This window comes from Salvelinus alpinus, chromosome 28 (genome assembly GCF_045679555.1).
Source record: "Salvelinus alpinus chromosome 28, SLU_Salpinus.1, whole genome shotgun sequence".
Lineage (NCBI taxonomy): Eukaryota > Metazoa > Chordata > Actinopteri > Salmoniformes > Salmonidae > Salvelinus > Salvelinus alpinus.
In genome coordinates, this window is record NC_092113.1 from 2,802,262 (window position 1) to 2,823,048 (window position 20,787).

Sequence of the window (20,787 nt, forward strand, 5' to 3'; positions counted from 1 at the left end):
GGCGCAACCATTCACGTGCACCATCTGTGGCCCCAGAGGTCACACTGCCGGTCGGTGTGGGGTTGGTTCCTCTGTCGACCAACCACAGGGGCGGTCGACAGAGGAACCTGCACCATTCTCAACCAGAGCCTTCTGTTGCACACGTGTTCTTGCATGTTAACTTTCCTGAGTTTTCTCTGCATTCCCAGCATAAGGCACTCGTCGATTCAGGCGCGGCTGGGAATTTTATTGACAGAGCATTCGCCCATAGTTTAGGGATGCCTATTGTTCCAGTGGTTAGGCCCTTCCCAGTTCACGCTCTGGACAGTCGACCATTAGGTTCCGGGTTGATTAGGGAGGCCACTACTCCCCTGGGCATGGTGACGCAGGGGGGTCACAAGGAGAGAATCAGTCTCTTCCTCATTGACTCTCCTGCGTTTCCCGTGGTGCTGGGCCTTCCCTGGTTAGCTTGTCATGGCAACAGAGGGCTCTCACGGGGTGAGGGCTCTCACGAGGTGTTTAGGGGGTTCCGTTGGTGCTACTACGGTGGAAAGTCCAGACCAGGTCTCCACCGTGCACATTCCTCCCGAATATTCTGATTTAGCTCTCGCCTTCTCTAAGAAGAGGGCGACTCTACCACCTCATCGTCGGAGGGGATTGTGCGATAACCCTCCAGGTAGACGCCGCACTTCCCAGGAGTCACGTGTACCCCCTGTCACAGGCGGAGACGTATATGGAAATATGGAAACATATGTCTCCGAATCCCAACGTCATTGGTACATTCGGTCCTCCACTTCACCCGCCTCCTCGAGTTTCTTTTTTGTGAAGAAGAAGGAGGGAGGTCTGCGCCCGTGTATTGACTATCGAGCCCTAAACCAGATCACTGTGAAGTACAGTTACCCGTTACCTCTCATAGGTACAGCGATTTGGTAAATACACGGGGCGCGCTTCTTCACCACACTAGATCTCAGAAGCGCTTACAACCTGGTGCGTATCCAGGAGGGGGACGAGTGGAAGACGGCATTCAGTACTACCTCAGGGCATTATGAGTACCTCGTCATGCCGTACAGGTTGATGAATGCTCCATCAGTCTTCCAAGCCTTTGTAGACGAGATTTTCAGGGACCTGCACGGGCAGGGTGTAGTGGTGTATATTGATGACATTCTGATATTCTCCGCTGCACGCGCCGAGCATGTGTCTCTGGTGCGCAGGGTGGTTGGTCGACTGTTGGAGCATGACCTGTACGTCAAGGCTGAGAAATGCCTGTTCTTCCAGCAGTCCGTCTCTTTCCTAGGGTACCGCATTTCCACCTCAGGGGTGGAGATGGAGAGTGACCGCATTTCAGCCGTGCGTAATTGGCCGACTCCCACCACGGTGAAGGAGGTACAGCGGTTTCTAGGGTTTGCCAATTACTACCGGAGGTTATCCGGGGTTTTGGTCAGGTAGTGGCTCCCATTACCTCACTGCTGAAGGGGGGCTCGGTACGTTTGCAGTGGTCGGCTGAGGCGGACAGGGCTTTTGGTCACCTAAGGGCTCTGTTTACCTCGGCTCCCGTGCTGGCCCATCCGGATCCCTCTTTGGTGTTCATAGTGAAGGTGGACGCGTCCGAGGCTGGGATAGGAGCCGTGCTCTGTCAGCGCTCGGGCACACCACCGAAGCTCCGCCCCTGTGCCTTTTTCTCGAGGAAGCTCAGCCCGGCGGAGCGAAACTATGATGTGGGGGACCGGGAGTTGTTGACTGTTGTCAGGGCGTTGAAGGCGTTGAGACATTGGCTTGAGGGGGCTAAACACCCTATTCTCATCTGGACTGACCACCGCAACCTGGAGTACATCCGGGCAGCGAGGAGACTGAATCCTCGTCAGGCAAGGTGGGCCATGTTGTTCACCCGTTTTGTTTTCACCCTTTCTTACAGACCAGGTTCCCAGAATGTGAAGGCAGACGCACTGTCCCGGCTGTATGACACAGAGGAGCAGCCCATGGATACTACCTCCATACTCCCGGCCTCCTGCCTGGTGGCGCCGGTAGTATGGGAGCTGGACGCAGACATTGAGCAGGCGTTACGTGCAGAGCCCGCTCCCCTCCAGTGTCCCGCTGGGTGTCTGAACGTTCCGTCTGCTGTCCGTGACCGGCTGATCTATTGGGCCCACATCTCACCCTCCTCTGGTCATCCAGGCATCGGTCGGACGGTGCGCTGTCTGAGTGGAAAGTACTGGTGGCCCACCTTGGCTAAGGACGTGAGGGTTTATGTTTCCTCCTGCTCGGTGTGCGCCCAGAGGTAAGCTACACACCTTACCTGTTCCACAGAGGCCATGGTCGCACCCCCCCCCACAGGGGAACACTATGATCCTGGTCGTTGTGGATCGTTTTTCTAAGTCCTGCCATCTCCTTCCTCTGCCCGGTCTCCCTACGGCCCTACAGACTGCGGAGGCCTTGTTTACACAGGTCTTCCGGCACTACAGGGTGCCTGAGGATAGCGTCTGATCGGGGTCCCCAATTCACGTCGAGGGTCTGGAGGGCGTTCATGGAACGTCTGGGGGTCTCGAGCAGCCTTACCTTGGGTTTTCACCCAGAGAGTAATGGGCAGGTGGAGAGAGTGAACCAGGATGTGGGTAGGTTTCTGCGGTCTTATTGCCAGAACCTGCCGGGGAAGTGGGCGGCGTTCGTGCCCTGGGCCGAGATGGCTCAGAACTCGCTTCGCCACTCCTCCACTAGCCTCTCCCCCTTCCTGTGCATATTGGGGTACCAGCCGGTTCTGGCATCTTGGCATCAGAGTCAGATCGTGGCACCTGTGGTGGACGACTGGTTCAGGCGTGCAGAGGAGACATGTGACGCCGCCCATGTTCACCTCTACCGGGCCGTGCTGCACCAGAACTCCAGCGCAGACCGTCACCACAGTGAGGCCCCGGTGTTCGCACCGGGGGACCGGGTCTGGCTCCCGACCCGAAACCCGCCCCTGGGGCCGCGGTTTGTGGGGCCATTTAAAGTCCTCAGTATACTGAACGAGGTGTGTTACAGGTTACAGCTTCCCCCCGATTACCGTATTAACCCCTCGTTCCATGTGTCTATCCTCAGGCCGGTGGTGTCTGGCCCGCTCCAGGAGTCTGAGGTGTGGGAGGTTCCTCTGCCCCCTCTGGACATCGAGGGTGCCCCGGCGTATTCCGTTCGCTCCATACTGGATTCGAGGCGTCGGGCGAGGGGCCTTCAGTACCTCATGGAGTGGGAGGGATACGGTCCGGAGGAGAGATGCTGGGTTCCGGTGGAGGACGTGTTGGACCCGTCACTGCTGCAGAAGTTCCACGGTCTCCATCCGGATCGCCCTGCACCTCTCCCTCCGGGTCGTCCCCGAGGCCGGTGTCGGCGCACTGATGGAGCAGCTTGTCAAGGGGGGGGGGGGGGTACTGTCACGACTTCCACCATAGTCGATTCCTCTCCTTGTTTGGGCGGCGTTCGGCGGTCGGCATCACCGGTCTTCTAGCCATCTGTAACACTCTGGGTGTCGGGGGGGTGTGAAGTCAGGCGCAGGAACAGCAGAGAGTTCAATGTAGTGCCTTTTAATGCACAACCGGCAAAATAACACACCTCGTTTATTCTCCTCAGGACTTTGAAAGGCCCTACACACTGCGGCCCCAGCTTCCGGCAGGGCAAGCGGAGGGGCAGGTTTCGGGTCGAGAGCCAGACCCTTTCCCCCGGTACAAACACGGGGGCCTCACTGCGGTGGCGGTCAGCGCTCCTCTTCTGCCTTCCACTCGCTTGTTGGAGGGACTCCTGGACGGCCCTCCAGGTCTCCTTGGAGCGCTGTACCCATTCCTCCACCGCAGGAGCCTCGGTCTGGCTCGGATGCCATGGTGCCAGGACCGGCTGGTACCCCAACACACACTGAAAGGGGGACACGTTAGTAGAGGAGTGGCGTAGTGAGTTCTGGGCCATCTCGGCCCAGGGAATGTATCTCGCCCACTCCCCTGGCCGATCCTGGCAATACGACCACAGAAACCTACCCACCTCCTGGTTCACTCTCTCCACCTGCCCATTACTCTCGGGGTGATAACCGGAAGTCAGGCTGACCGAGACCCCCAGACGCTCCATGAACGCCCTCCATACTCGGGACGTGAACTGGGGGCCCCGATCAGAAACGATGTCCTCTGGCACCCCGTAGTGCCGGAAGACGTGGGTGAATAAGGCCTCCGCAGTCTGTAGGGCTGTAGGGATACCGGGCAACGGGAGGAGACGGCAGGACTTAGAAAACCGATCCACAATCACCAGAACCGTAGTGTTTCCCTGAGACGGGGGAAGATCGGTCAGGAAATCTACGGACAGATGAGACCATGGCCGTTGTGGAACGGGGAGGGGTTGCAACTTCCCTCTAGGAAGGTGCCTAGGAGCCTTACTCTGGGCGCATACCGAACAGGAGGAGACATAAACCCTAACGTCCCGAGCTAAGGTAGGCCACCAATACCTCCCCCGAAGGCTCCCCACTGTCCTCGCCACCCCAGGGTGACCCGAGGAGGGTAGGACGTGAGCCCACCGAATCAGTTGGTCCCGAACACCAAGCGGCGCATACTTCCGCCCCGCCGGACACTGAGGAGGCGCGGGTTCCGCCCGTAGCGCCCGCTCGATGTCCGAGTCCACCTCCCATACCACTGGCGCTATCAGCCTCGAGGCGGGGAGGATGGGAGTGGGTTCGGTGGACCTATCCTCCGTGTCGTAAAGGCGGGACAGTGCGTCAGCCTTAACGTTTTGGGAGCCTGATCTATAGGATAACGTAAACCGGAACCGGGTGAAGAACATGGCCCACCTTGCCTGACGTGGGTTCAGTCTCCTAGCTGCCCGAATATACTCCAGATTCTGGTGGTCGGTCCAGATGAGAAAGGGGTGCTTAGCCCCCTCAAGCCAGTGTCTCCACACCTTCAGAGCCCTGACCACCGCTAACAACTCCCGGTCCCCCACATCATAGTTACGCTCCGCTGGGCTGAGCTTCCTAGAGAAGAAAGCGCAGGGGCGGAGTTTTGGTGGCGTACCCGAGCGCTGTGATAGCACGGCACCCACCCCAGCCTCGGACGCGTCCACCTCCACTATGAATGCTAAAGAGGGGTCCGGATGCGCCAACACGGGCGCATCTGTGAACAGAGCCTTCAACCTGTTGAAAGCTCCGTCCTCCGCTGCTGACCACCGCAACCGCACCGGGCCCCCCGTTAGCAGTGAGGTAATGGGAGCCGCTACCTGGCCAAAACCCCGGATAAATCTCCGGTAGTAGTTGGCAAAACCCAAAAACCGCTGCACCTCTTTTACCGTGGTCGGAGTCGGCCAATTACGCACGGCCTTAATGCGGTCACTCTCCACCACCACCCCCGAGGTGGAAATGCGATAACCCAGGAAGGAGACGGCTCGTTTGGAGAACACACACTTCTCAGCCTTGACGTATAGGTCATGCTCCAGCAGTCTGCCAAGCACCTTGCGTACCAGAGATACATGCGCGGCGTGAGTAGCTGAGTAGATCAGAATGTCATCGATATACACAACCACCCCCTGCACGTGCAGGTCCCTGAGAATCTCGTCTACAAAGGATTGGAAAACGGCTGGAGCATTCTTTAACCCATACGGCATGACGCAGTACTCATAGTGGCCCGATGTGGTACTAAATGCGGTTTTCCACTCGTCTCCTTTCCGAATACGCACCAGACTGCGTTGGCCCACTCCAGAGCACGACCCATTAGGCAGGAGACGAGGACACTCACCCTCTCCGCTCCCGAGGGAGTGGGGCTAACGGTGGCCAGGTATAGCTCCAGTTTGAGTAAGAACCCCTGACACCCCGCCGCCGCTCCATCATAATCCCTCGGGAGCGTAAGACGGAGTGCGCTGGAGCCGGGGGATGGAGAGTCCTGAGGGGGGGGAGCCGAAGGTCCATTCTCTCCATCATTTGGTCCATGGCTGATCCGATCCGATGGAGGACGGTGGTGTGGTGGAGAACCCGTTCCTCCATCGATGGGAGAGGGTTGGCTGCTGCTCCTGCTGACTCCATTTCTACAGGTGCGGGATTCTGTAACGCTCTGGGTGTCGGGGGGTGTGAAGTCAGGCACAGGAACAGCAGAGAGTTCAATATAGTGCCTTTTAATGCACAACCGGCAAAACAATGTCCACACTGAAACACTGGGTGTTTCACCCAAACAAATGTCCCAATACACAGAGGACAAAAACCCAGTCCAAAAGACAATCGAGGAAAGAAACAAACAACACGTTCATCTACTCCCGAATCCAAAACTACAACTGAACAATCCCGCACAAAGAAACGTACGGGCTGGCTGACTAATAAAGCCCAACTAATTATAATCACCTAAACACAGGTGTAACAAATAAACACATACGGAGGGGGCGGAAAAAGAGTCAGTGGCAGCTAGTAGGCCGGTGACGACGACCGCCGAGCGCCACTCGAACGGGAAGGGGAGTCACCTTCGGTCGGAGTCGTGACACCATCGTCGATCCACTTTTCATTTTCCATTTGTTTTGTCTTGTTTTCCTACAAACCTGGTTTTCATTTCCCTCATTAATTGTTGTGTATTTACACAGATGTGGGCTATTTAAAGAGTGCATGGTGGGTGGAGGAATTGACTAACATATCTATGGAAATAGCAACCTAAAGCATCTTTTCATCTGTCTAATGGGTAGGCCTACCTCTTATTTCTTAAATAGGAAGAAATAGGCTCCAACACATATCCCTAATTAAAAGGAAGACGTTTATCTTCTTTGGGATAGGGGGCAGTACGTTCACGTCCGGATGAAAAGCGTGTCCAAAATAAACTGCCTGCTACTCAGTTCCAGAAGCTAAGATATGCATACTATTAGTAGGTTTGGATAGAAAACACTCTGAAGTTTCTAAAACTGTTTGAATCATGTCTGTGCGTATAACAGAACTTATTTGGCAGGCGAAACCCCGAGAACAAACCACCAATTTTATTTCTTTGAGGTCACTTTCTTTTCAATGAGGTTTCATTGGGAATCCAGATTTCTAAGGGACTTGCTTGCAGTTCCTATCGCTTCCACTGGATGTCAACAGTCTTTAGAAATTGGTTGAGGTTTTTTCTTTGAGAAATGAAGAATTAGCACTGTTCAGAACGAGGGTAGAAAGAAGTGTAGTCTTTGTTAGAGGCGCCTGACCTGAAAGCTCGCTACACTTTGTTTTCCTCCGGTATTGAACACAGTTTATCCCGTCTTAAATTTTATTGATTATTTACGTAAAAAAATACCTAAAGTTGTATTTGGAAAGTTGTTTGAAATGTTTGGACAAAGATTACAGGCAACTCATGAGATATTTTGTAGTCAAGTTGCGCGAGTTGGAACCGGTGATTTTCTGGATCAAACGCGCCAAATATATTGAGATTTTGGATATATATCGACGGAATTAATCGAACAAAAAGACCATTTGTGATGTTTATGGGACATATTGGAGTGCCAATAGAAGAAGCTCGTCAAAGGTAAGGCATGAATTATATCTTTATTTCTGCAATTTGTGTCGCGCCTGTAGGGTTGAAATATGATTGTCTGTGTTTGTTTGCTGGGGTGCTGTCCTCAGATAATAGCATTGTTTGCTTTCGCCGTAAAGCCTTTTTGAAATCTGACACGTCACAACAAGTGTAGGTTTAATTTGGTGTATTGCATGTGTGATTTCAAGTTTAATTTTTATAGTAATTTATTTGAATTTGGCGCTCTGCATTTTCACTGGATGTTGGCCAGGTGGGACGCTCTCGTCCCACCTATCCCAGAGAAGAGAACCTCTACGGGATCAGTCCCCCCCCCCCCCCCGCGGGACGGTTGAGCTAACGTAGGCCACTGTGATGAGGTTGAGGTTGTAAGTAACAAAAACATTTCCCAGGACATAGACATATCTGATATGGGCAGAAAGCTTAAATTCTTGTTAATCTAACTGCACTGTCCAATTTACAGTAGCTATTACAGTGAAGGAATACCAATCTATTTGTTTGAGAAGAGTGCACAATATATTGATAAACCAATTAGGCACATTTAGGCAGTCTTGATACAACATTTTGAACAGATATGCATTGGTTCACTGGATCAGTCTAACACGTTGCACTGACACTGCTGCCATCTAGTGGCCAAAATCGAAATTGCTACTGGGCTGGAATAATATGTTATGGCCTTTCTCTTGCATTTCAAAGATGATGGTACAAAAAACACACAAATTATCGTTTACCAGATCAAATGTGTTATATTCTCCTACATTAATTTAACATTTCCACAAACTTCAGTGTTTCCTTTCACATGGTATCAAGAATATGCATATCCTTGCTTCAGGTCCTGAGCTTCAGGCAGTTAGATTTGGGTATGTCATTTTAGGTGAAAATTGAAGGGTCCGATCCTTAAGAGGTTCTTTCAAAATAACAGAATAGCATATTTTTAGTTTATTTATATAACTGTGCTTAGTTAGCCAAAGCTCGACTTTAAGTTCAGTCTGCCATCAAGTCGAAACGATCCTATGGCAATATGTTTTCACCGTGTTGACGGAAAATATGATATTGCTTGAAAACGTATCTCAATCCAGGGATGGAAAGTATCGCTGTACTCCAAATTCTCCCATTATCCAAGCCTCGAAATCGAGAAGATTGAAATACTGCTAGTTTTAATAAACTGCCTTTTTCATCAGCATGCTAGGTTATTCCACAACACTTCCGGCAGCAACTCACCCAACGCTAGACGTCACATTTGAATGGAATCACATTTTTTTGTTATGTCTTATACTTCCTTGTGTTGTGTACTTCTTATTTTACCATTGCGTTATTTAGATTATTTTTCGCCATTGGTGGAGAGGTACTGTCTACTGATGTGTGCTAGCCTTTGGGGAGTAACAAGTCATTTATAAACATTTATAAAGTATATATAGTGAACACTTTAGATTAGCGGCTATTAGTGAGGCACTGAGGTATTAGTAAGTGCATGTACTCACATTCATAAATGCACTCATTAATAAATAGACCATTTGTGACATTTGTAAATACATCTATAAATATGTATATAAATGGTGAGTCAAACCATTAATCAACCGTTAACAAATGCCTTGACAATAACTCCTTTATAACTGGTTTATAGTACATTAGTAGTACATTATTAATAATTTACAAATTGTGAACATACTATGATCAAACACCTTATTAATTATCTGATAAATCATGAACAAATCATTTAAAATAGCGTTTATAAATGTGTAAATAACAATTTATAGATTTCCTATTGACATTTACAAATGTAGGAATAATGATTAATAAATGGTAAGTAAACTCTTTACAAACAGTTTATAAATGGTATATTAAGGGACCTTAATATAAGGCCTTACCGAACATTTTGATCAATCGATGAGACTTCATGAATACAATCCATTATCATTTGTCTCCTAACTCATGTATCTCTATGACATGTAACTGATGTGCTCTGTTTTTCCTTCCTCAGCCACCGTAACGCTGCGGTGAGGAGCTGCACTGCTCAGCACCTGGAGAGACTGGCTGAGGTCATGGGGATGGCTCGTCTCCTGTCGGGGAAGAAAGACCTCACTGACCGTTTCTTAATTGCCGTCAGTAAACTGGCTGCACAGGAAGTCAGGTGGGAAGTTCCTCCTGTAAAGTAGCTTGCTTCAACATAACAGTTAAGGCCGGGATTCAATCCATGGCTCGCTATAGCACTACATCGCCGACAATGCAGCTTTTAACGGTCATTTACTCTTGAGTCAACATCTGCAGCGTTTACCACGAATACAAATTGAAATTGCCTTTAAAAGCCACATTGTCGGCTGTCTACAGCATCTATGCTAAAGGGTGTCATGGATTGATTTGCTGATTTTAGGTATTCCAACCACAGGTTCTCTTGGAGGGGAATAGTAATTGAAATCAAAAAGGAAAAATTATAAACACAAATAAGTGCTACGTGAAAGGTGTGTCTCATTATAGTAAGTGGTGAAATAAGTATAGCCAGTTACAATTGTAATGGCTTAGCAGATAATAAGAAAAGACGATCAGTATTTACCTGGCTAAAAGAGAAGGATTATAATATCTATTGTTTACAGGAAACCCATTCAACAGTTTTAGATGAAGTTTTGTGGAAAAAGAACTGGGGGGGCAAAATATATTTCTCCCATGGGCAAAGAAATTCAAAAGGGGTGATGGTTTTAATTAACAATAATTTTGATCCAAATGTGCAAATTGTCCAAACAGATCCTCAAGGTAGATGGATTATTTTAAATATGTTATTGGACAATAAACAAACATGGCTTGTTAACCTATACTGTCCGAATAATGATGATCCAAGCTTCTTTGAAAATATATATAAGAATTTATCAACTCTACAAGCAACACTAGACTCTATTATTATAGTGGGAGATTTTAATACGGTCTTAAATACCTCTATAGACCGGAAAGGAAATCACACTACAAACTATCACCCTCAGGCACTTAAGGAAATCATGAATGTCATGGATATATTGGAATTAGTGGATATATGGAGACTTAAATACCCTGATTTAGTGAGATATACATGGCGGAGGCTGAATCAAGCTAGTCGTCTTGACTACTTTCTTATACCATTCTCTCTGGCACCAAAAGTTTAAAAAGTGTTGATAGGGGACAGAATGCGGTCGGATCATCACATAATTGGCATATATATTTCTCTTACAGAATTTCCACGTGGGCGAGGATATTGGAAATTTAATCAAAGTCTACTAGATGATAAATTGTTTAGAACTAGGACAGAAGATTTTATAACTGACTTTTTCAGACATAACATAGGTACAGCAGATCCCCTTATTGTATGGGACACTTTTAAGTGTGCCTTTAGAGGCCATGCAAATCAGTACTCATCTATAAAACAAAGGGAATTTAGATCAAAAGAGTCCATATTAACAAAGGAAATTGAAGGACTAACAGTACAGTTAGATAGCAATAAAAACGGTACCATAGAGGCACAGAATAAGTTAGAGGAAAAACAAAAAGAAATGGAGGAACTTACTCAAGAAAGATCCAGTGTAATATATTATAAAAATAAAGCGAACTGGATGGAATATGGGGAAAAATGCACCAAATTCTTTTTCAATCTTCAATATAGAAATGCTACCAAATTTTTTTTATTAAAACTTGTTACAAATGATGGAGTCACGCATGATTCACCAAATGATATTTTGAAAGAAGAAGTAAAGTACTTTAAGAATATGTTTTCGTTTCAGGCTCCTCCATCTCCACTAACTGAAACTAATTGTATGGATTTTTTTCCTATTAATAATGTAAAATTAACATCTGTACAGAAAGACTCATGTGAAGGCCAAATTACAGAGGAGGAACTGCTTGATGCAATTGGGGCCTTTAAGGATGGGAAAACTCCAGGGCTGGATGGCATACCAGTGGAAGTATACAAAACTTTTTTTGATATACTCAAAGGACCATTATTAGCTTGTTTTAACCACTCCTATATAAATGGTAGATTATCAGACACGCAACAAGAAGGTCTGATATCGTTATTACTGAAACAGGACCCAAGTGGTATATATAAAGATCCAGTCCAATTGAAAAATTGGAGACCTCTTACACTTCAGTGTTGTGATGCAAAAATCCTAGCAAAATGCTTGGCGCATAGAATAAAAAAAGTTTTGTCAGATATTATTCATCCTAATCAGACAGGTTTTTTACATGGACGATACATTGGAGATAATATAAGGCAAGTACTGGAAACAATAGAACACTATGAAATATCGGGGACACCAGGCCTGGTTTTCATAGCTGATTTTGAAAAGGCTTTTGATAAAGTACGACTGGAGTTTATATATAAATGCCTAGAATATTTCAATTTTGGGGAATCTCTTATAAAATGGGTTAAAATTATGTATAGTAACCCTAGGTGTAAAATAGTAAATAATGGCTACATCTCACAAAATTTTAAACTATCTAGAGGAGTAAAACAAGGTTGTCCACTATCGGCATATCTATTTATTATTGCCATCGAAATGTTAGCTGTTAAAATTAGATCAAACATTAATATTAAGGGATTAGAAATCCGTGGCTTAAAAACTAAGGTGTCATTGTACGCTGATGATTCATGTTTTCTTTTAAAACCACAACTAGAGTCTCTCCAGGGCCTCATAGAGGATCTAGATACCTTTGCTATCCTCTCTGGATTAAAACCAAATTATGATAAATGTACCATATTACGTATTGGATCACTAAAAAATACACATTTTATATTGCCATGTAGTTTACCAATTAAATGGTCTGACGGAGATGTGGACATACTCGGTATAAAAATCCCAAAAGAAAGAAATGATCTCACTCCAATACATTTTTATAGAAAGTTAGCAAAAATAGATAAGATCTTGCTTCCATGGAAAGGAAAATACCTGTCTATTTGTGGAAAAATCACCCTGATTAACTCTTTAGTCATATCACAGTTTACCTATTTGCTTATGGTTTTGCCTACACCTAGTGACCTGCTTTTTAAATTATATGAACAAAAAATATTCAATTTTATTTGGAACGGCAAGCCAGATAAAATTAAAAGAGCCTATTTATATAACGAATATGAATTCGGAGGGCAGAAATTATTAAATATTAAAGCATTAGACCTCTCACTAAAGGCATCAGTCATACAAAAGTTATACTTAAATCCAAACTGGTTCTCTAGTAAATTGGTACGAATGTCTCATCCTATGTTCAAGAAGGGCCTTTTTCCCTTTATTCAGATTACACCTGCTCACTTTCGGTTGTTTGAAAAGGAATTAATCTCCAAAATATCCTTATTTTTTAAACAAGCCTTAGAAAGTTGGTTGCAATTTCAGTTTAATCCACCTGAAAGGACGGAACAAATAGTACAACAAATATTGTGGTTAAATTCAAATATAGTAATTGATAAAAAAAACTGTATTTATCGAAGAAATGTTTAAAAAAGGTATAATTTTTGTGAATGATATCATAAATAGGACTGGTGGAGTTATGTCACACATGCAGCTAACACAGACATATGGAAATGTCTGCTCTACCCAAAATTACAACCAATTAATTGCAGCATTACCACAAAAATGGAAGAGGCAAGTAGAAGGGGAAAAAAGTAAGGAACTTGTATTAAAGAACATAAATGGTTAAAGAAAAGTGTGATAAATAAAAACATATACCAATTTCATTTAAGGACCAAAAACTGACAGCTGTGCCATATAAATTGCAAAATAGTTGGGAAGAGATTTTCGATGTACCCATTCCATGGCACATGGTTTATGAATTGATACGCAAAACAACGCCGGATTCAAAACTTCAAATTTTTCAATTTAAATTACTGTACAAAATTCTTGCAACTAATAGAATGTTATATATATGGGGTATACAATCTTCCCAGCTCTGCAGATTCTGTTGTGAGGAGGCAGAGTCATTAGATCATTTATTTTGGTATTGTCCATATGTAGCTCGTTTTTGGTCACAAGTCCAGGAATGGCTGAAGAATTGCAACATTTGCCTAGAACTAACGCTACAGATAGCAATACTGGGTGATTTGAAAAGCCATAGTTAATCAATCAATAATATAATAATTATTTTAGCAAAAATGTTTATTTTTAATTTACAATCTGTAGAAGCTATGAGAATAGGAAGGTTCAAATCTTTTGTGAAGCATCACAGCACAGTTGAAAAATATATGGCAAATAAAAATCCGAAATGGATGATGTTGGAAGATAGATGGGAAGGGTTGAGTGGAACTGAAGGGTGGGACTAATAACAAGATAAACAATGTAGGGCATACGGGATCTGTGAAATGTGTATAGGTGCGGAGCTTTTGTGAAATAGCACAGTTACAAGTGGAAATAAAATTGGATGGACAACAGAAATAGAGGAAGGACTAAGAACAAACAAGAGAGAACTATTGTAAAGTAGACTGTCTGTAAAATGTGTATAAGATGTATAAATTTAAGGTAAAAGCAGAAGTGTTTATTAGTTTACTCCAATTGGGGGATCGGTGGTAGGGTTGCCGGGAATAATAATAAAGGTATATTCTTTAAAAAAGTATGTATGTCTATATAGGTATGTGTATGTATATATGTGTATATGTATGCATGCGTGTATGGATATATATATTTACCCCCAAAAATATGGGGGATTGGAAATGATGCAGACAATTACATTGGAAGCAACATTCTTTCCGCAATATTAAGCTGATCCACCCTTAAAGAAAAAATAAATTTAAATAAATTTAAAATTTTACAATTAAAAAAATTTAAAAAATAAATTAAAATAAGTGCTACGTGGCATAGGAAAATCCAAGTCTAGGCACTCATGTTGGTTTGAAAGCTAAAAAGCCAAAAGCTTAGCCGGGATGTTTGGCCAGCAGTGATGTTCTTCTCAAAAAGCCAACTAGCGACCTCCTGTGGTGTGCGGGGTGCAATGCACACTGACACGGTCGCCTGGTGTATGGTGTTTCCTCCGACACATTGGTGCAGCTGGCTTCCAGGTTAAGCGGGCAGTGTGTCAAGAAGCAGTGCGGCTTGGCTGGGTTGTGTTTCGGAGGACGCACGGCTCTCGACCTTCGCCTCTCCAGAGTCCTTACGGGAGTTGCAGCGATGGGACAAGATTGTAACTACTAATTGGATACCACGAAATTGGGGTAAAAATGTCAAATGTAAATGAGTCCAAATAGTCAGTGCCTGATTCAGTTTCCTTCCTTCTGTTTGGTGCCTAATGAAGACAACCCTACTTGATCACAATGGTCGGCCTGAGCCAAGCGCTGTGCAGATTCGCTAAGATTTTCATAATAACGAACGGTTAATACTCAGTTGTTAGATAGTTGAGATGATTTGTAGATCAGGTAATGCGGAGCATTACTCAAACCGACCCTCTTGCAAATTCTACCTAATGTATGTCTTACTTTGATGGGATATTTTTTCTCAGGTTGCCATCAATTGAGTACTGTTTTTAATCACAGACAGCAGAAATTATTTGATATGTTGCACGTTTAAGATGATATTAATATTTTTGTCCACAGGCATCATGGTCGCAATATCTTGAGAAACGTGGCCACCAATGGCGACTTTGCTAAAATGTGGGACAAATTCGCTCAGAGGAAAGAGCGAGAATCCTTGAGGGAGGTCATCTCAAAGGTTAACCTCAAAGAAAGGTACATTCTCTCTGGATGATTAGAAGAAGTGTGACAAATGAGCTGATATGATTACAGAAATCCAATCCCACTGGGCACAGACATCAGTTCAATGTCTAGGTTTGATTTAAATTTGGGAACCAAAATGTTAAATCAACCCAAAATGTTGGTTAAAAGTTGGGTAAAATAAATCCAATTTTGTTTTCCACTTTGATTCACCGTTATCACATAGATTTTTGTGTTGTTGAAATGAGGTGGAAACAACGTTTATTCAACCAGTTTTGGCACAATTGGATGAATTTAATATAATGTAGGATTATATTTTTCTGTCTTTTCTCTTTTTCAACAGGAATATCTGAATAATCCCCAACTTGACTATATATTTGTATCAAAATATTTGCACATTTCCCAACTTGACTGTTATCCCCTCCAGTCCCCAAACTCCAATATATTCGCTCATTCTAAGAAATTTGACACTATCATCCAAACCCCCATGTAACTTCATTGACTCCTATCTGATCTACCAGCTCAATAGTGGTCTACTGAAACCATACTCACCATCTCAGGTGGTGCTCAGATCATCAACCACTGACCTCCACACCATCCTCAAAACCAGCTGTCCTCTTTTGGAGGCAGATTGGTCAGTGCTCCTTTATGGCACCAACATTGTGGATTTTCATACAATACTTCTGGACTATGAGAACATTCTTTGGACAATAAAATTTGGTGAAATGGAAGCTGGCTACAGTCTCAGTTTTATCCTCCAAGTCAGTGTAAGGATGTGTAGCAACAATACCTGTGGTTTAACTTGATGATCAGGGCCAGATTACCGAATGGTCACGCAGGGCACCTGCCCTGTGGGCCCCGAACCTCCAGGGAATATCATCATAACATCCACAACTAAAAGTATAGTGGATGTATATTACAGTACGTGGACGTTTTACAATTTGTGAGCTCGTTTCATAGTTTGTAGCCATGTTTTATATATATTTGTGCATATTTTGTAAGTATTTTTTTTTAAATGTAGTGGGGATGTTTTATAACAGATTTCTTACTGGTGCTCTTCCATGCCGTCCCTAGGAGGGGTGCGTCACTTGAGTGGGTTGAGTCACTGACGTGATCTTCCTGTCTGGGTTGGCGCCCCCCCTTGTGTTGTGCCGTGGCGTAGATCTTTGTGGGATATGCTCGGCCTTGTCTCAGGATGGTAAGTTGGTGGTTGAAGATATCCCTCTAGTGGTGTGGGGGCTGTGCTTTGGCAAAGTGGGTAGGGTTATATCCTGCCTGTTTGGCCCTGTCCGGGGTTATCGTCAGATGGGGCCACAGTGTCTCCCGACCTCTCCTGTCTCAGCCTCCAGTATTTATGCCCAGTAGTCAGTAGTTTGAGTCGGGGGGCTAGGGTTAGTCTGTTATATCTGGAGTATTTCTACTGTCTTATCCAGTGACCTGTGTGAATTTAACTCTTGGAAATAGGGGGCGCCATATTCACTTTTGGATAAAATGGTGCCCAAATTAAACGGCCTCGTACTCTGTCCTAGATCATATGATATGCATATTATTATTACTATTGGATAGAAAACACTCTGAAGTTTCTAAAACTGTTTGAAATATATATGTGAGTAAAACAGAACTCATTTTGCAGCAAACTTCCATATAGGAAGTGAAAAATCTGAAAACGATGCTCTGTTCCAGGGCCTGCCTATTCAAATGCCTTATATTTATCGATATGCATGCACTTCATACGCCTTCCACTAGATGTCAACAGGCAGTGGAAGGTGGAATGGGGTGTCTAGCTTGATCTGAGGCCGAACAAGAGCTTTTGGAGTGACAGGTCTGGACATTTCTTTGTCTTCTCTGACGCGCGAAGTACGTCGACATTGTCTTCTGATAAGCGTTCGGTATACACGGCGGATATCTCCGGCTCTGATTTTATTTGATACATGTGATAATAACATCATAAAGTAGGTTTTTTCAACCGAGTTTTATCAGTTTATTCAACGTTTATTGGGACTTTTGGAATTTTCCGTTCTTTGCATCAAGAGAAGATGGGCATGTTCGCGCCACATGGCTAGCTAAGGTTGCTAATTCGACAGAAGAAATGGACATTCTAAAACCAAACAACGATTTATTCTGGACCAAGGACTCCTTGTACAAGATTCTGATGGAAGCTCAGCAAAAGTAAGAACAATTTATGATGTTATTTCGTATTTCTGTGGAAAATGTTGATTCCTATTCTCTGCCGTTTTGGGAGCGCTGTCTCGTTATGGTAAAGTTATTTTTAAAAATCTAACACGGCGGTTGCATTAATAACCTCTACCGCTTCTCTCTCCCGGATCCGGGATCCCCCCCATCAAAAAAGCTGACTAGCATAGCCTAGCCTAACGCCACAGGGATATCATATAACATAATTTTCATGAAATCACAAGTCCAATACAGCAAATGAAAGATAAACATCTTGTGAATCCAGCCATCATTTCCGATTTTTTAAATGTTTTACAGCGAAAACACAATATGTATTTCTATTAGCTAACCACAATAGCAAAAGACTCAACCGCATATTTTCACAATTTTTCTACCGCATAGGTAGCTATCACAAAACCGACCAAATAGAGATATAATTAGTCACTAACCAAGAAACAACTTCATCAGATGACAGTCTTATAACATGTTATACAATAAATCTATGTTTTGTTCGAAAATGTGCATATTTGCAGTATAAATCATAGTTTTACATTGCAGCTACCATCAAAAATATCACCAAAGCAGCCAGAATAATTACAGAGAGCAACGTGAAATACCTAAATACTCATCATAAAACATTTATGAAAAATACATGGTGTACAGCAAATGAAAGATAAACATCTTGTGAATCCAGCCAATATTTCCGATTTTTTAAGTGTTTTACAGCCAAAACACAATATAGCATTATATTAGCTTACCACAATAGCCAAACACACAACCGCATTTATCAGCAGCAAAAGGTAGCGATCGCAAAAAAACAGCAAAAATATATAAAATTAATCACTAACCTTGACCAACTTCATCAGATAACAGTCTTATAACATCATGTTACACAATACATGTATGTTTTGTTCGAAAATGTGCATATTTAGAGGTACAAATCTTGGTTTTACACTGTGAATACGTAGCCAAAATGCACAAAATTGTCCGGAGATATTTTGGACAGTCACCTAATCTAATCAAAGAACTCATCATAAACTTTACTAAAAAATACATGTTGTACAGCAAATGAAAGATACACTGGTTCTTAAGAACAACTTCTTATTTACAATGACGGCCAAACCCGGACGACACTGGGCCAATTTTGCGCTGCTCTATGGGACTCCCAATCACAGCCGGATGTGATACAGCCTGGATTCGAACCAGGGACTGTAGTGACTCCTCTTGCACTGTGCCACTCAGGAGCCCTATCATGTAGACACTGCCCTCACGTTTGCTCTCAGGATTGCTGCAGCATATCACTCTGGTTTAAATTGTATTTTCCTGTGAAACCAGAAAGTCAATGGATGGTGCAGCCCAGGTCACAGCACTGTAACTCATCTCTTACATTGTCCAATAGGAATGCATCAGTAGGATGTCCAACCCATATGTTTTTAACCATTCTCTCTGCATTAAAACTCATTCACCAAGTCACGAGGCTTCTTTACTTTATTTAATTTATACTGTACTTTTCCACTAGTGAACTCCTCCCTAAAGGGATGCATGTGTCAGAGATGCCAAATGTGCACGCGAGAGTGCTATCACACTCTGCTTGTTTCTATCCCCCCTCCCACTCCCCTTTGACTGTCGCTCACACCACACCTCCCCCACCCTCCCATTCCTCCACACCCCTAATCCCTCCCCAAACCCCCGCTCTCCCTTCTCCACCCTCCATATCTCCTCTCTCATTCTCTCTTCCCCCCTCCCCTATCTCCTCCCCTAATCTCACCCGTGACCTCCTGCCCTCACCTCTTGCCACCTCCCCTCTCCCATAATGTTGCTTGCTTACCTCACAGGCAGCAGGTAGCCTAGTGGTTAAGAGTGTTGGGCCAGTAACCGAAAGGTCACTGGTTTGAAGAACCGAACCAACTAGGTGAAAAATCTGTCAATGTGCCCTTGAGCAAGGCACTTAATGCTAATTGATCCTGTAAGTAGCTCTGGATATGAGCATCTGCTAAATGACTGACTAAGGCAACCGACCGCACCTCTCTGATTCAGAGGGGTTGGGTTAAATGCAGAAGACACATTTTAGTTGAATGCATTCAGTTGTACAACTGACTAGGTATCCCCTTTCCTGTCCCATTAAAAAGTATTTTAAAAATCTACAATTCTCTTTCCCTCTGACCCCACTTGCCCCCCTCTCTGATTGGTGGTGCATTGTGTGAATGCTCAACATACCATGACCCTGGGCTGGGCCAGACACACACACACACACACACACACAGTAGAGACACAGGCAGGGGTCCTCACACCGTTTAGCCTCCGCAGATCTGCCAGACACACACGCACATGCAAGCATATGCACATGTGATCCCATCATCTGCATCCACTACACACCAATTCATAAACGCCATTATTAACCATGCCCCACTGTAAAAGAATATAGTTAAGCTGTTATTTTTGTTCCTACTGCTCAATGTATCCTGGTCACATGTTTTCTCTGAGCTGAGTAGAGAATTGGCAGAGTTCAGTCCGGGCCACATGAGGACCAGGCCGTAGGGAAACTTATACAGGGAGCCAAGTTCAAAGCAGTATATTACTATGGGCTGTCTTCAGTTCCGGGCTAGCTGCTATCATTCATTCATGATTATACTTTTGTGTGTGTGTGTGTGTGAGAGAGAGTAAGCGAGAGTGCACATGCATGTATGTGTGTGTATAGCTCATGTACCAACGTCCCCTGTTCTCTCCACAGTGCGGTGGAATCTGAATGACCAGAGTAAGCACTTCAGGCTGAATCTAATGGAGAACCTGGCTACAGGCCTCGTCTTCATCATCGTAGTGCACACCGTCTTCATCACCGCCTTCAGAGTGCAAAAAAACAATCAAAGGGCTGCCCAGTTAACAGATATGCACAACCAACCAGCCCCTCAAGTATGATCCGCGCGTACGCACGCGCACACACACACACACACATGTACGCACACACACACTCTTTCTCTATCTATCACTCTCTCTCACACACACACACAAACAGGTACTGTTTGCACTTACCCCCACTAGTTTGTCCATGACTCAGCAGCTGTCCTGCTCTCCATATCTCCTGACCTTGCTAACACCCCTTGCTCCACCAACCTGACCCACGAACACACACACTGTTCCTGGGCTCCACGGAAACTTCCCCCCAAAAAAACTCAACTACTGTTTATTTGCTAGTCCAGAAATCTTTTGTCCCAGTGAGTGAGAGGTTTGCTTTCATAAACAGCATAGTGTCTGTGTAGGGGACCAACATGAAAACAGAGACAACAGCCAGGGACCATGTGACCTCACTGTCTGTCTCCTGACCTGTCCCATAGTTACCTCCAGCAAGCACACACACATACATACATGTACACCTTCGCTATCTCTCCGCCACTATCTCGCTCACTCACTCTCACACACACACAAATACTCCAACACACAGCTTTGAGGAAGGCTGAGCACCAGGTACGTTTTTTTAAATCGCAGTAATGCGGTGAAAGTGGGACATCATGGGTCTTT